Source organism: Botryllus schlosseri, chromosome 12 (assembly GCF_051294905.1).
Source record: "Botryllus schlosseri isolate E-star chromosome 12, Bs_hap1, whole genome shotgun sequence".
Taxonomy (NCBI): domain Eukaryota; kingdom Metazoa; phylum Chordata; class Ascidiacea; order Stolidobranchia; family Styelidae; genus Botryllus; species Botryllus schlosseri.
Genome location: NC_137247.1, coordinates 13,988,014 through 14,001,230, shown reverse-complemented (window position 1 = coordinate 14,001,230; position 13,217 = coordinate 13,988,014). Strand labels below are relative to the sequence as shown.

At 40.3% G+C, this 13,217-nt stretch overlaps 1 protein-coding gene and 1 long non-coding RNA gene across 2 annotated transcripts in view; both read left to right on the top strand.

Annotated features, from left to right (window-relative positions):
• LOC145452351 (prostaglandin G/H synthase 2-like) overlaps positions 1-13,217 on the top strand; it is a 140,033-nt gene that overhangs the window by 41,075 nt on the left and 85,741 nt on the right. The window lies entirely within an intron of this gene.
• LOC145452772 (uncharacterized) lies at positions 7,515-10,361 on the top strand. The gene is made up of 2 exons (XR_013919503.1): positions 7,515-9,436; positions 9,493-10,361. It is a non-coding gene; the product is annotated as an uncharacterized LOC145452772 (long non-coding RNA).

Here is a 13,217-nt window from a genome sequence, read left to right as displayed (position 1 = left end):
TGTAAATGTCGACTGTCGCCTCATTTTTTTTACCTGATTTTCTCGCGGAATTCCATAGGTGAACAATCGGCACCCTGGTTGAGAACTACTGCTCACTAACGTCTTGTACCAAAATGGCAATGGCATCGAAAAAATACTAGTAGCAGACAGAAGGTCATCTAGTTATGCCATAAAATTCCCTGGTCAGGCCTGTAGGCCAACAAACCGAGATTGTCAGCTTGAAAAATAAACCAAATGGTATGATACTAACTGACACCCCTCCAAACATAACATAAAAATAAAGATGCGTTACTTCCACGATTTTACCTCGACTAACTAATGGACTCTAATTACGGTTGTTAGAGTATTGCATAAAAGATTTACCAAAGAGGTATGAAAACCTTACGAGAGGCGCTCGTGGAGTAGCAACAATTCAGAAAAGACATTTTTGCACAGTATTCGCGTATCACCTTCGTGGCAGGTGATATCGAAGCCTTTTGATAGCTTTATACATCTTGCGACACAATCGCGGAAGTAACATATAATAATCAAACGATAAAAATGCATCATTCATGCCATGGATAAAATCTTTATGCTTGCCCGCATCCCGCAAACACGCCGAAATAGGCATATGTAACACCAGGAATCATTTGTACATGCATACATTTGATATGCGTTGAAAACATAATATACACAAGGTTCGTACATGGCAGGGTGGACAAACTAAGGCCCGCGGGCCGCATGCGGCCCGCAGCGCCGTTCTGTGCGGCCCGCGAGAATCTAAAGAAACTTTTTAAAATATTGATAAAATGCGTACTAAAAATCGAACTAATGCAGGGACTTGATTAAACTATTTCTTAGTATATTTCACCATGATAATTCTAATACAGTGGTTCTCAAACTGGGGGGCGTGAAAGCATCAGAAGTGGGGCGCAAAGCTGAGCTCAACTGAAAATAATTTTCGCGCTCCGGGCAATTTACCAACAATTTCATAATTGTTGCTCTGCATTTAGTCTGAATTTCACATTTAAAAATCTCTCGTCCATTGTCGTAACCTTCCATTTCCATGCCATCAAACTATCCACTAGGTTTGCTAGCAACCTGCTTGCGCTTTGTTGTTGTTGTTGTTGTTGTTGTTTATTAAAAAGAAAGATTTGGCGCTTATCACCTGTTGGTCTTTTGCACCACGACCAAGAATTGCGTAATAAATGAAAATCAGTCCATGATGGAGTACGTATTGGATAGACATTTAAAAAAAAGTAGCATTACAGTGATACGAAAGAATATCAAGGCGAGAAAAGGGAATTTACAGAGCAGTTGAAGCTTGCGCTTTGTGAAATGACGATAAGGGGGCGCGAAATCGTTCACCATCATAAGGGAGGGGCGTGTCTTAAAAAGTTTGAAAACCACTGTTCTAAGATAAATACTTCCTATATTGTTTTTTATTTCCAATTTCTGGCGCGACAGCCCGATCTCAAGGCCCACACAGTTTAAAAGGTTTCAACTAGGGATGGTGTGAACCTCTGAAAGGTTCAGGTTCGTGTGAACGTGAACCTTTTTGAAAGGTTCTGTGTGAACACGAACGTGAACCTCATGACGTCACGTGACGTCATATTGGTAATTTCAACCCCATATTTAAATTAGGTGATTGCCGATATTAATCTACTGTACACGATACCGAGCGACGACTCGGGGCTACATAATAGCTCAGTACTTAAGTACATATTGACGTTTGAAACCTCGCCAAATGTATGAACTGGGGCAATCAAATGATATAATAATCCCATAAAATCAGTATCTTGCGTCGCTTTGCCAACAATTTCGACCTGATCGGACAATGTGTTCGGCGTCTGAGTATTACCACATGGATATTGAGCAGAGTGTAAAATGGGTTTTATACTTGCTACCGATTAACAAGTTACACAGAAGTATAGCCAACACCCCAGTCGCACGGATTTGGTTTTCATGATACAGTATACATATGCAGTCAAGATTGACCCCGTACGCCTGCTAGATTTTTACATCAGAAGACGATATCAATCTCATTGATTGGTTGAATAAGGATCATTTGCTGACAAAATACAGTATATTTCGCTCTTGATGTCATGTGATTGCGGGTCAAGCTCACAGCACAGAGACACTAAATATGCACAAACGGAATGCTGGATATTTCGAGCAAACTTTTGTAACAATACAAGTAAATTTTTGAGATTGTCAGGGGCATGCTCGTTTAGTGTTGAATGTTTATGCTGCCAGCTCCATGCATAGAGTGGCCCGCAGTTGAAAGTTAATAAATTTGAACCAAAGATGTTATAATGAAGTGAAAATTGCAATATATGAAAAAGGTTCACAGTGCAGAACCTACCAAGGTTCTGTTGTGAACGCGAACCTCAAACTTTCCGAGGTTCACACACAGAACGCGAACGTGAACCTCACGTTCACACAATCCCTAGTTTCAACTGCTAAACATCACAGAAATCCTAAACGAGATAGACATAATTCGGAACACGAGTGGGTTTTCAGATTGGTCACTCCAGTTTTAATTATTTCAGTGATGCGCTTATAAGAACCGATTCGCGCGTGTCTTAGGTGGATTCGTTCTCTGTATTGGTAGAATAGGCATATATATTTTATCTACACATAGTAGAAGCGTGTTTGAAGCTAACATGGTTATGATTCTGTGAGCATTGTGTGTCCTGGAACTGAATGAAAAGTTAACTTAGTAAATCTATGAACAGATCGCTGCTCACAGATTTAAATTTCAATCCTCTTCTAAGAATCGGGACAACCGTCTTTCCTCTCTATAATTTTGACAAAATGGTTATTGAGGTCGACCAGCCTATTAAATTTCGCCACTATCTTTCTGACGCGTGTACGATATCATCAAAGCAATGTTTGGTTTGTTTTAAATCAGTGGTTCCCAACCTGGGCGGGAGGGCCTGAAAGCATCTGAAGGGGCGCGCGAAGAAGCGCGGGTCAACTGAAAAATTTCGCGCTCTGCGCGATTTACCTCCAATTCACGCGCGTTTCTCTATACATAGACCGAATTTCGTATTTTTGAATTCTCTCATCCACAGTCATAACCTTCAAAGCCATCAAACAAACTGTTGGGGTTGCTAGCAACCCGGTTGGATTTAGTGATATGACGATAAGGGGGGCGCGAAATTTTCCACTATCAAAAAAGGGGCGTGTCTAAAGAAAGGTTGGGAACCACTGTTTTAAATAAACAGATATATTATCTCCCTGTCCTCACTATATCATCAAATACCAATATTGCGTTTTGGTTTATAATCCCATTTTATATAGTGCGGCCCGCGAATGAATTCAGATGTTGAATGCGGCCCGCGAGCTCAGAAGTTTGCCCACCCCTGGTATATGGATAGTTCACATACAAGATATTGGCAACTGCGGGGGCACGACGCTCCCCTACCTTCTTACTCTTCGACAATGTTTCTGAAAGTGCAAACTTCAAATATTTATGGGTTAAGTTACTCGCGTATAGCGAAGTTTGGGAAACACTGTTGTAAAGTGTGAATGAATTTGTTCACATTCACTGTTCACTGTTTAGCTTAGTTCATTATTTTCAGAGGTGGTTACTACCGAAATACTTACCCAGTAGTATTTCTCTACTAGTAGTATTTACTCAAGTAAATCAGGTATATTTCGCTACATCTACATCGTCATATTTTGTGATTTGTTTAATTGTCGCTATTTACAATTTTCCAAATAGTAGTATCAGTCGCGTAGCCAGGGAGGGGGGTTTCAGGGGTCGACCATTCTGACGCTAATATTCAGTTGCAATTCAATAAGTCGCATTATCAGTGCTGCGCGCGGCCGCGGCCAATTAGTGAGAAGCGTGTTGCCAATTAGCGAGATTCGTCTGTGCACACTGCACAATGCACATTGCACATGCACAATGTAACGCAGAGGTGTCAAACTGAAATTGCGTCGCAGGCCGGATTCAAGCCTTCAAATCGCTCGCGGGCCGAACCAGTCAACTGATTCCAAAATGTTACCTCGTGCTCTTGCTTTTCACCTGAATACCAAGCTTATATATAGATAAACGCGGATTATAGGGTTTTTAAAGGAGCAAGTCGCAAAACCTTTATTCGTGAACAATGGAATTGGCAAAAAATACGATGATTGTCTGGTTGAATACAGTTAAGAACCGCTAGAACAGTGGCGTTAACGACGATAGAAGTGGTCATATTCTATGATCCCTTTGATTTAGTCGTAGTCTGGCGTTAGCCCTGCATAAGGGTTGCGTCCAATACAAGATATTTAATTGGAAACGCGGACGTTTGGGTTCTGTTTATAAACCGCAAGTCCGGTTTCTCTGATGTCTGGGGATCTATTGGGTCGAAATTGACACAGCAGTGCGACCATATATTTCTCAATTATATATTTGTGACAGTGCAACTAATATATTTTCCCTGTAAACTGTATAATGTATATACCGGTTTCGCAGTGGCGTTTTCGCTGCTGTGAATAACTACTTTTGGGTCCATATTTGTATAAAACTCCGAACTTAGTGTGCACTTTTTGCATTCTTGAAACTGGATGTCGATTTCAACGACTTGTTACGATAATGGTAACTAGTGAGACCACAGAGCCGTAGTCGGATAGTTATAATGGGGCTTATGAATATGGAAATATTTCCTGCAAAATATCTCAAGATTTGTTACAAATGTACTGGAAAATATAAGAATATTTCAATCTACTCAGAATTACTTCGCGGGTCGGATGAAATCGTCTGCCGGGCCGTATGTTTGACACCCCTGATGTAACGCGACGCGATCTCCCGCTGAGATGATTGCGAAATTAGGTCATTGATTGCCGCGCGCTCGACTATTGTCGTCGGCCTGGTTTATCACGTCTTCAACAAGCCTAGTTCCGCTGGCTTGAGGAATCGCACTAAACCATCGATGGTTTGCACAATCGCATATGCCTTGCCTTGTCCGCACGATATCATCGTTGGCCTAAACCAGTGGTTCTTAACCATTTTTGCTCCAGCGCCCCCTTTCAAAAATTATCGTGCTCCAGCGCCCCCTTTCAAAAATTATCGTGCTCCAGCGCCCCAAAAGTTTTCTATAATGCATGAATGAATAGGTGGTAATTGCATATATATGTCGCTATAAACATTTTCTCCTCTCAGCCTACGTAATCAGATTTACCAGTAGCGAGAGTGAGCTGTTGTATTGGAAAATAAAGGTCACGTAATTATTAATTGAACATATTCGGGGGTGCCCGTTGGTACAATTAATTCGTTACATGTTGTTATTTTATTACCTCTTGTCCGCTATAGTCTAAAGATAATGAAACGCATAAACGTATCAATCTAAAATAAGCACACGATGTAAAATTGGTATTTCTCCACTGGCAAATAATTCTCTCTGGTGGATGTTATTTGTCCTGTGGGGTTGGCAATACGGGGAAATTAATGGTAATGGATTTTTGTCTTAGTGTATAAGTAAGTCAACTGAGAATGGGATGCATACATCTGCTCACATTGAATTTAGTACTGTACCCAGTTATTAATTTTAACATGAATGTAACCGGCTATTCCAAACAAAGCAAACTCATTAGGGATGGTGTGAACGTGAGGTTCACGTTCGCGTTCTGTGTGTGAAGTGATCCTCAGAAATTTAGAGGTTCACGTTCACAAACGAATCTTGGTAGGTTCTGCACTGTGAACCTTTTTCATACATTACAATTTTCACTTCATTATAACATCTTTGGTTGAAACATTTCAACTGCGGGTCGCTATATGCATGACCCCGGCAGCATAAAAAAGTCAACACTAAACGAGCATGCACTTTGACAATCTCAAAAATTTTACTTGCTTTGTCACAAAGGTTTGCTCGAATATTTAGTGACTCGCAATCACACAACATCAAGAACGAAGTGCACTATACATAGGTCGTCAGCGAATGATGCTTATTGAACCAATCAATTAAATTGATATCATTGTCTGATGTAAAAAATCTAGCAGGCGTACGGGGACAATCTTGATTTCATATGTTTATTGTATGATAAAAACCACATCCGTGCGATTGCGTTGTGGGCTACTGCTGTATACCTTGATAAATGGGGTAATATCGGTAGCAAGTATAAAAACCCGTTTTACACTCTGCTATCAATATTAACGTAGCAATACTTCTAAGACGTTGAATACATTGTCCGGTCTGACCTAGACCGTTACGGCGTAAGCTTATATTCCCTTGCAAGTCCTCGTCGAAATCGTTGGCAAAGCGACGGAAGATATTGATTTGATGAGATTATTTGATTGCCCCAGTTGAAACGTTTGACGACGGTTAAAACGTCAATATGTACTTCAGCATTGTGACATTATGTGGCCCGAGGCGTCACTAGGTATCGTGTAGAAATAGGCTATCTCTTCACTGAAATGTAGGGTTTAACATTGCAATTTGACGTCACGTGACGTCATGAGGCCCCCATTCGCGTGCACACAGAACCTTTCAAAAAGGTTCGCGTTCACGCGAATCTGAACCTTTCAGAGGTTCACACCACCCCTTCATATTATATAACATTCATGTGAGGTTGTGAACTACAACACTAGATAGTATCATCCTTTATGATACGATGAAGAAATATTCTGACGATTACATTTTGTAGATCTCAAATAGAAGTATATTTGTGATTCATTTCGTGTACAAAGCTTTAAAACATATTTTATGTACAAGGGGCTCTCACTCTCAAAAGTGATACACAGCAGCTCCTTCTTCGATTTTCACACGGTGTGCGCTGCGGGATATAATACCTAATTCGAAACATGTTGTTGAAAATAACCCTAGCAAGCATGACGGCAGTGTTTTAACGGGAAATTGGCGATCTACAAGTACGTGCAATTCGTTTTACATGAATGATAATAAACCACTACTTTTATGAAAACACAGCAAACATCGTCGTGCAGCGCGACCAAAAATTTCGGGATTTGTCATGTTTTGTGGAATGTTCATTTGCTCTGAATACTCGTTAAGGATATTTACTACTACCACTTCATCTTTTTTCTTCAGCGCCCCCCATATCGCCCCTGAGCGTTTCCGCCCCCTTCAAAATCGCCAGCGTCCCTTGGCCTACACAATCGCATCTGCAATAGACCTGATTCGAAAGATATCATCGCTAGCCTAACTATCGCGTCGGCCTATAGCACGCGTTGGCTCCTATCTCTCGTTGGCTTGGAGACAATGTCGTTAAGAGTATGCTGATTAGCGATTGTGATTATGAGTGACATCGAGAAACTGAATGACATCGAATGTCCTAAATATGTGCGATTGTGCTTGCGTACATACGTAATTGATTTCCGCTAATACTTATACATAACCATCAGAAGATGTGTGTCAAGGCTTGAGTTATAAAAGATGAGAAAGGTTTGAAATTGAATCATACGTAGTGCAAGTTGATTCATAAAATTTCATCATTTCAAAACACCACAACATTTCGACACCATGAAAGATAGGAAGGTGCCGAAACGACCTGGCGTAGTCTCTGAAATCAGACCCCCAGCTGTATACGTAGGCTGCGGAATCGCGGTATATTAAAGAACAAGCTTCAAAGTCTGAGGTTTTATTCCAGGCAGCAAAATTGACAAGTAGTTATCAGTGTTGGGATGACTCGAGTCATGACTTGACTCGAGTCAGAGTCGAGTCACTTTTTCGTATGACTTGACTTGACTCGAGTCACTTTGCTAAAATGACTTGACTTGACTTGACTCAGCGTATCAGAAATGTGGATTGACTCGTGACTCGGAGCAAAATTCACGAGTCAATTTCAAGTCATTAAGTAATCAGTGTCGATAAAAGTCACTGTATCTTGCATATGTTCGGATTGTTCGGGCAACTCTGGTGTAACCCGTGAGAGCGACCAATCATTCAATGATCGTGCGTTTTAATGAGCCTCCATTGTTCTCTCACAAATATATTGATCGCAAACGAAGTGATCGAAGCTTACAGCCTACTTTGTCGTAGACTATAGTATAGTAAAGTAATTTAATAGCGAAATGTCTATTTCTGTTCTGTGTTCTTAACTTAACCAAACCTCTTGTTTTATTGAAATTGAATTCGAAAATAGTTTATATAGTTCTCAACCATTGGCGATGACTCGAGTTGTATCATATAAATTTGCAAAAGGGTAATGTATTGCATCTTATCAATTCGTTTCTCTATTCTCTATTTAGGCTGGTAACTATAAACTGAGGCCGTGCAATTACTTACTGAGTTTATTAGTTCTAATTAAATGTGAGCGATACAGCGCCTTACTTGCGTGTATATTAAACTCTATATTTGTTCATCAGTTCAAAATCAATGACCACTCAATCTGTATTTCAGACAGCGAGCAAAATACAATGACGTAATCACGCCTCATACCTCGAAAAGGCAATTTGACTTGAATTGTGACTTGACTCGTGACTTGACTTGACTTGACTCGACTTGACTCGAGTCACCTCCAAAAATCGACTGACTTGACTTGACTCGAGTCACCTTAGAAAATAGATTGACTTGACTTGACTCGAGTTAAAATGTGCGATGACTCGAAATGACTCGTGACTCGAAGGTAGTGACTTGATCCCAACACTGGTAGTTATATTTTGTGAATTTCAAGCAACTTTTTGCGTGCCGCTCAGGTTTACTCCGCGGTCCGCATTTGGCCCGCAGGCTGCACTTTGCCCAGGTCTACTTTAGATAAAGATATAGATATAGTTAAAGTTTTGAATGCTCTAGGGATCGTCTGAATCAGCCGGTTATGTTTGGCACTTATCAGATGCTTACAGAAAATTGAATTGACTTCCAAGTGTTGTCAAGTTGCAAGTGTCCTTAATGAAAACACGAAAAGAAGTTTAAAGTATGCACATACTATGCTGGATATGATATCTCAACGTCGTTAATGAATGCGCATGCGCAGAAAAGAGTCTCAAGGTGAGCACAGACCATGCTGTATTCTAACCAGCATAGTTTGACTATAGAGGATGTAGGATGGAGTGCAAACCCATTGTTCGCTGTTCAGAATGGTCACGCTTGACTTAGGCTTCTCACTACTATGTTATTTATTGTTTATGTCAGGTACGCCGAGTTTGTTTGGCGATCCAGTTGTTAGTATTTAGCGAATGTAGGTGTTGAAAGTTGGCGTTAGTTTATAATTGGGGATTTGCCATGTACTATTTGTTACAGCAGACCACCTTTTTCTACTATCTATTGCAGGGGAGTCAATGTAATGGCGAGTTTGCGGTACCGGTACCAACATCCTGTAAAAGATTTATTGGTAGAATAACTGCATTAACATAATGATACTTGCCACAATGACAAATTGTGAAACTGCATTTGGAGCAATTTACGTATCGAATCTCGCCTACAGATAATAAGTTCATAAAAATGCCGTCAAGTAATTAATTGCGCAATCTCCGGATTTTGCTCTTCTCGAAGCTACTTTTGGATCATTGGTAAGAGCTCTGTGTGTTAATACCATATGCCAACTCATGGTTAACATTTTGCACAGCGGTTATCGGGCAGTTATTCTAGAAATCCGGATATCTCACAAGTTCGATTTTCTATCAGTACTTGTGTCAGCGAAAGGTCATAAAGAGGACGAAGCAGGGCAATACAACATACGCTCATGCTTCAATCAACCCATGGACAAGTGTCTGTGATGATCCTCAGCCTAAATCCTAGAAGTCCGACTGAAGTGGCATGGGTAATTTTATTTTTGATTTTTTCCACTTGTATTATTCATGTGTGTATCAATTGTATGTGTTTACTTTCGTTGAAGGTCTGAGAATTATCCAAGTAATTAGTTTCGAAAAGTAGATTTGGTCGAGGAGTTGCAAAATTTCATCAGGAAATTGTAGTTGGCTGCGTTACCGATTGCTGGGTACATCTTTGCGTCTACCACAAAAATACTCATGACATTAATATTAGGTGCCGTTTTTACAAATTTGCTCAGTAGGCGAAACCTACTTGAGTACTCCAAATAAACAGATGTATTTCGTTACTGAACACTTCGTGTGTGCTATACGGTGAATCGTGCAAAGGTGATCAAAGTTGCTATCGTTCGTTCTGATGTAGAAGTGGTGATTTTCAAGGTGGTTTTAAAAGTAGGTACTCTAGGCCTAGTTTTGTATAGAAAACTGTCAAGTAGTATAAGTAGTCTAAACATAACCCCATAAGGAAGTAGGGGGAATCTACTTGGAGGAAGTAGGGGGAATCTACTTGGAGTATAAGTATAAGTACTTCTATACTAGCAAACTCCAGAAGTACATGCGGTACACTGCTAAAAGGATCAGTTTTGAAATGTTTTGTGGTCTCTGTCATGTTTTGTTTAACTTGCTGTTTTGTTTAATGTTTGAAATATACCATTCTTCCATTTAACCGTGTTTGCTTATATAGGCCTATACCTATTGTTGTTGAAATGGGTTTTCGGCTATGATATTGATGGATGAGTATTGATAGAACAAAATTCAGTTCAGTTTATTATTAACACCAGGGATATCTAGAACTTCTAGATATCCCTGATTAACACTGTTATTAATCAATATGCCACACAACAAGATTGAGATAAAATGAAGAGATCAGGCACCTACCACGATCGGCCTAGGCTATGTGAGGATGATGAGGTATGAACATTGCGCGCACACAGAACACACAAAGTAATAACGGGACAGCATAAAGGACAAACGGCTAAAAGAGGTGGCACGCGACGAAGGATGTGGTCGCGAAATGAGATTGTGGTTAATAATCTCGGGCGCTGACTAGTATTTGCGAATTAGAAGAGTCAGGGCTGGTTGTCGATCTGTGATCTACGAGGCACTACGGGTTTGAAATACTGATAACGTTTGTTCTACCCTAATAGTAATTGTAGTCATTCGCGTGCTGTTGAAAGCGTGCGGTAGGGCCGACGAAGTTCGTCAGAGACGTGTCGATGGCGATAGGTTACGTTAATCACATCAGAGACATATGGATTGTAGCCAGGTAGCGCTTTATTACCCGCTAAGGACTGAGGTTAATTTATGTATCCAATTTAGTCGTATAATATCGTTCATCAAATGATGAGCGTGCAACAAGTTCCGTGAATAACCTACAACGAAAGAGGATAACCGTGAATAGTGCTGTGGATTCAATATTTAATAGCCCGATACCACTGCGTTCGATGCGTCACAATACGATCGTGAGAAGCCTAAGTCGAGCGTGACCATTCTGAAGGCATTTACGTCTGCCAATTATTCGCCGAACTATTTACGTATTATACTGTAACTAATGTGTGTTTTGATGTTTCCTCTACATCATATGATGCTTTTTAATGATGAATGTGCTGCTAACTCTTTGTAATGAAGCTTTTCGAGGAAGCAATCAAAAGTTACTATCGATGATGCGGATGAATACATAAATACGGTTCTGAGAGTTAGCACTCCATCCTACAGTCTCTATAGTTTGACTATCATATCCAGCATAGTCTGTGCTTAACAGGGCTGTGGAGTCGGTAAATTTTACCACCGACTCCAACAACGACTACCGCTCCAACAATATTACCAATTTACTTCGAAAATTATATGCCACAGTGACGATGACTCTCATATAGTCATTAAACATCTGCAAACATATGATTAACGATGGCATGCAAAATTGATTCATTTTGGCACAGCTCGAATTATTTACTATGCATAACATGAAATAATGCATTTCTAAATATCCTTCCTTTTTCATATTTTATTTAAAAAAATCTAAAACATGGACAAGGTATTGTCAAATTACAAGATTGGTTTCCAGCCTTCTTGTCATTCCCCACAAAATGAAATCTACATTTCCATGCACTTATTAAAATTGCTCCCTTTAATAAAATTTGGTGAGACTTTATTTTGTAAAGACTTGCTATATTGGTGAAAGTTGAGACCCCCAGAATTGAATAATAGCATATGCAATAAAATTAATGAGCAGTGAACTGGTAACCGTAATCGCAATGTTGCGCCTCCGCGAAATTGATATTTAAGCCGACAGAAAAACAGGAAATGTTTGAAATTCTTCTCAATGTAGCGAAGTAGCATCAATTTACATATGTAAATGCCAAATAATGCATGGGTCATACCATACTTGTGAAATTTCCATACCATACCATACTTGCACATTTCCATATTCCATACCAAAATTTCGTTCTGTATCATATCATACCATACCATACCATACCATGCCCTACATTAAGGACTTTCCCAACACTTGCAAATGAATTCAATTTGCTGTATTTATCTTCCAAGTGCCAAGCATGACCGGCTGATTCAGCCGATCCCTAAAGCATTCAAAACTTTAACTATATACTGTAACCTGAGCCAAATAACATCACTACTAATTGGACATCATTTTCGGACTATGTTTACACTCGGACATCATGTCTGCGATATGTTCGGACTACGTGGCTACTCGGACATTATGTCTTGGGTACGATCGGATTGCGTCGCTACCATATGGGACATCATGTCTGGTGTGTGTTTTGACTGCGTTTTTACTCCGACATCATTTCTGACGTGTGTTCGGGATATATGTTGCCACTTGGACATCATGCATGGGGTATGTTCGGACATCCTGTTGGGAGCATGATGATAAAACATTCTCGCCACTCGGACATCGTGCCAGTAATATGTTCGGACTAATCTACGCGACATGTCAGCATTGTCAGGGCATCGAAGAGTCGATTACCTTTCTGAGATACCTCATTCGGTGAGATCAATCCAGAATTCCTACCTAACTGTTGGCGGTTTATCTATAGGCTCCTCTTTGCCATCTCATCTGCGTTCGAAGTGTGTCTTACAAAAAGCCTAGAAGTGAGGCATACCACAAAGTCGGCAGATACGAAATCAAAAACAAGGAGGATCGGTCTGGTTCAAATGACGACAAACACCATCAATACCACGAACAACAGCAACCTCATTGAGCGGTTCAAATTTGGCCAATTAAAATTAGAGGCTTATTGTCGTAATTTGTGCAACGGCAGCACGTCGCTTGATGGCGTTTAATCTAGGATTACCATACGTCCTCTTTTAAGAGGATTTGTCCTCTTTTTTGACTTTTTTGAAAGTGTCATCGGAGGATGCCCTTTTGTCCTCTTTTTTGAGATTTTGTCCTCTTTTTTGAGAATGTTGGTTACATTCATAGCAAAAATTCGACTGAGATGCCCTAAATCAGCACCGAAGTGACGCTCCGGTGGGTATTTCGGGAGCTGAGTGGAAAGTTGACCTC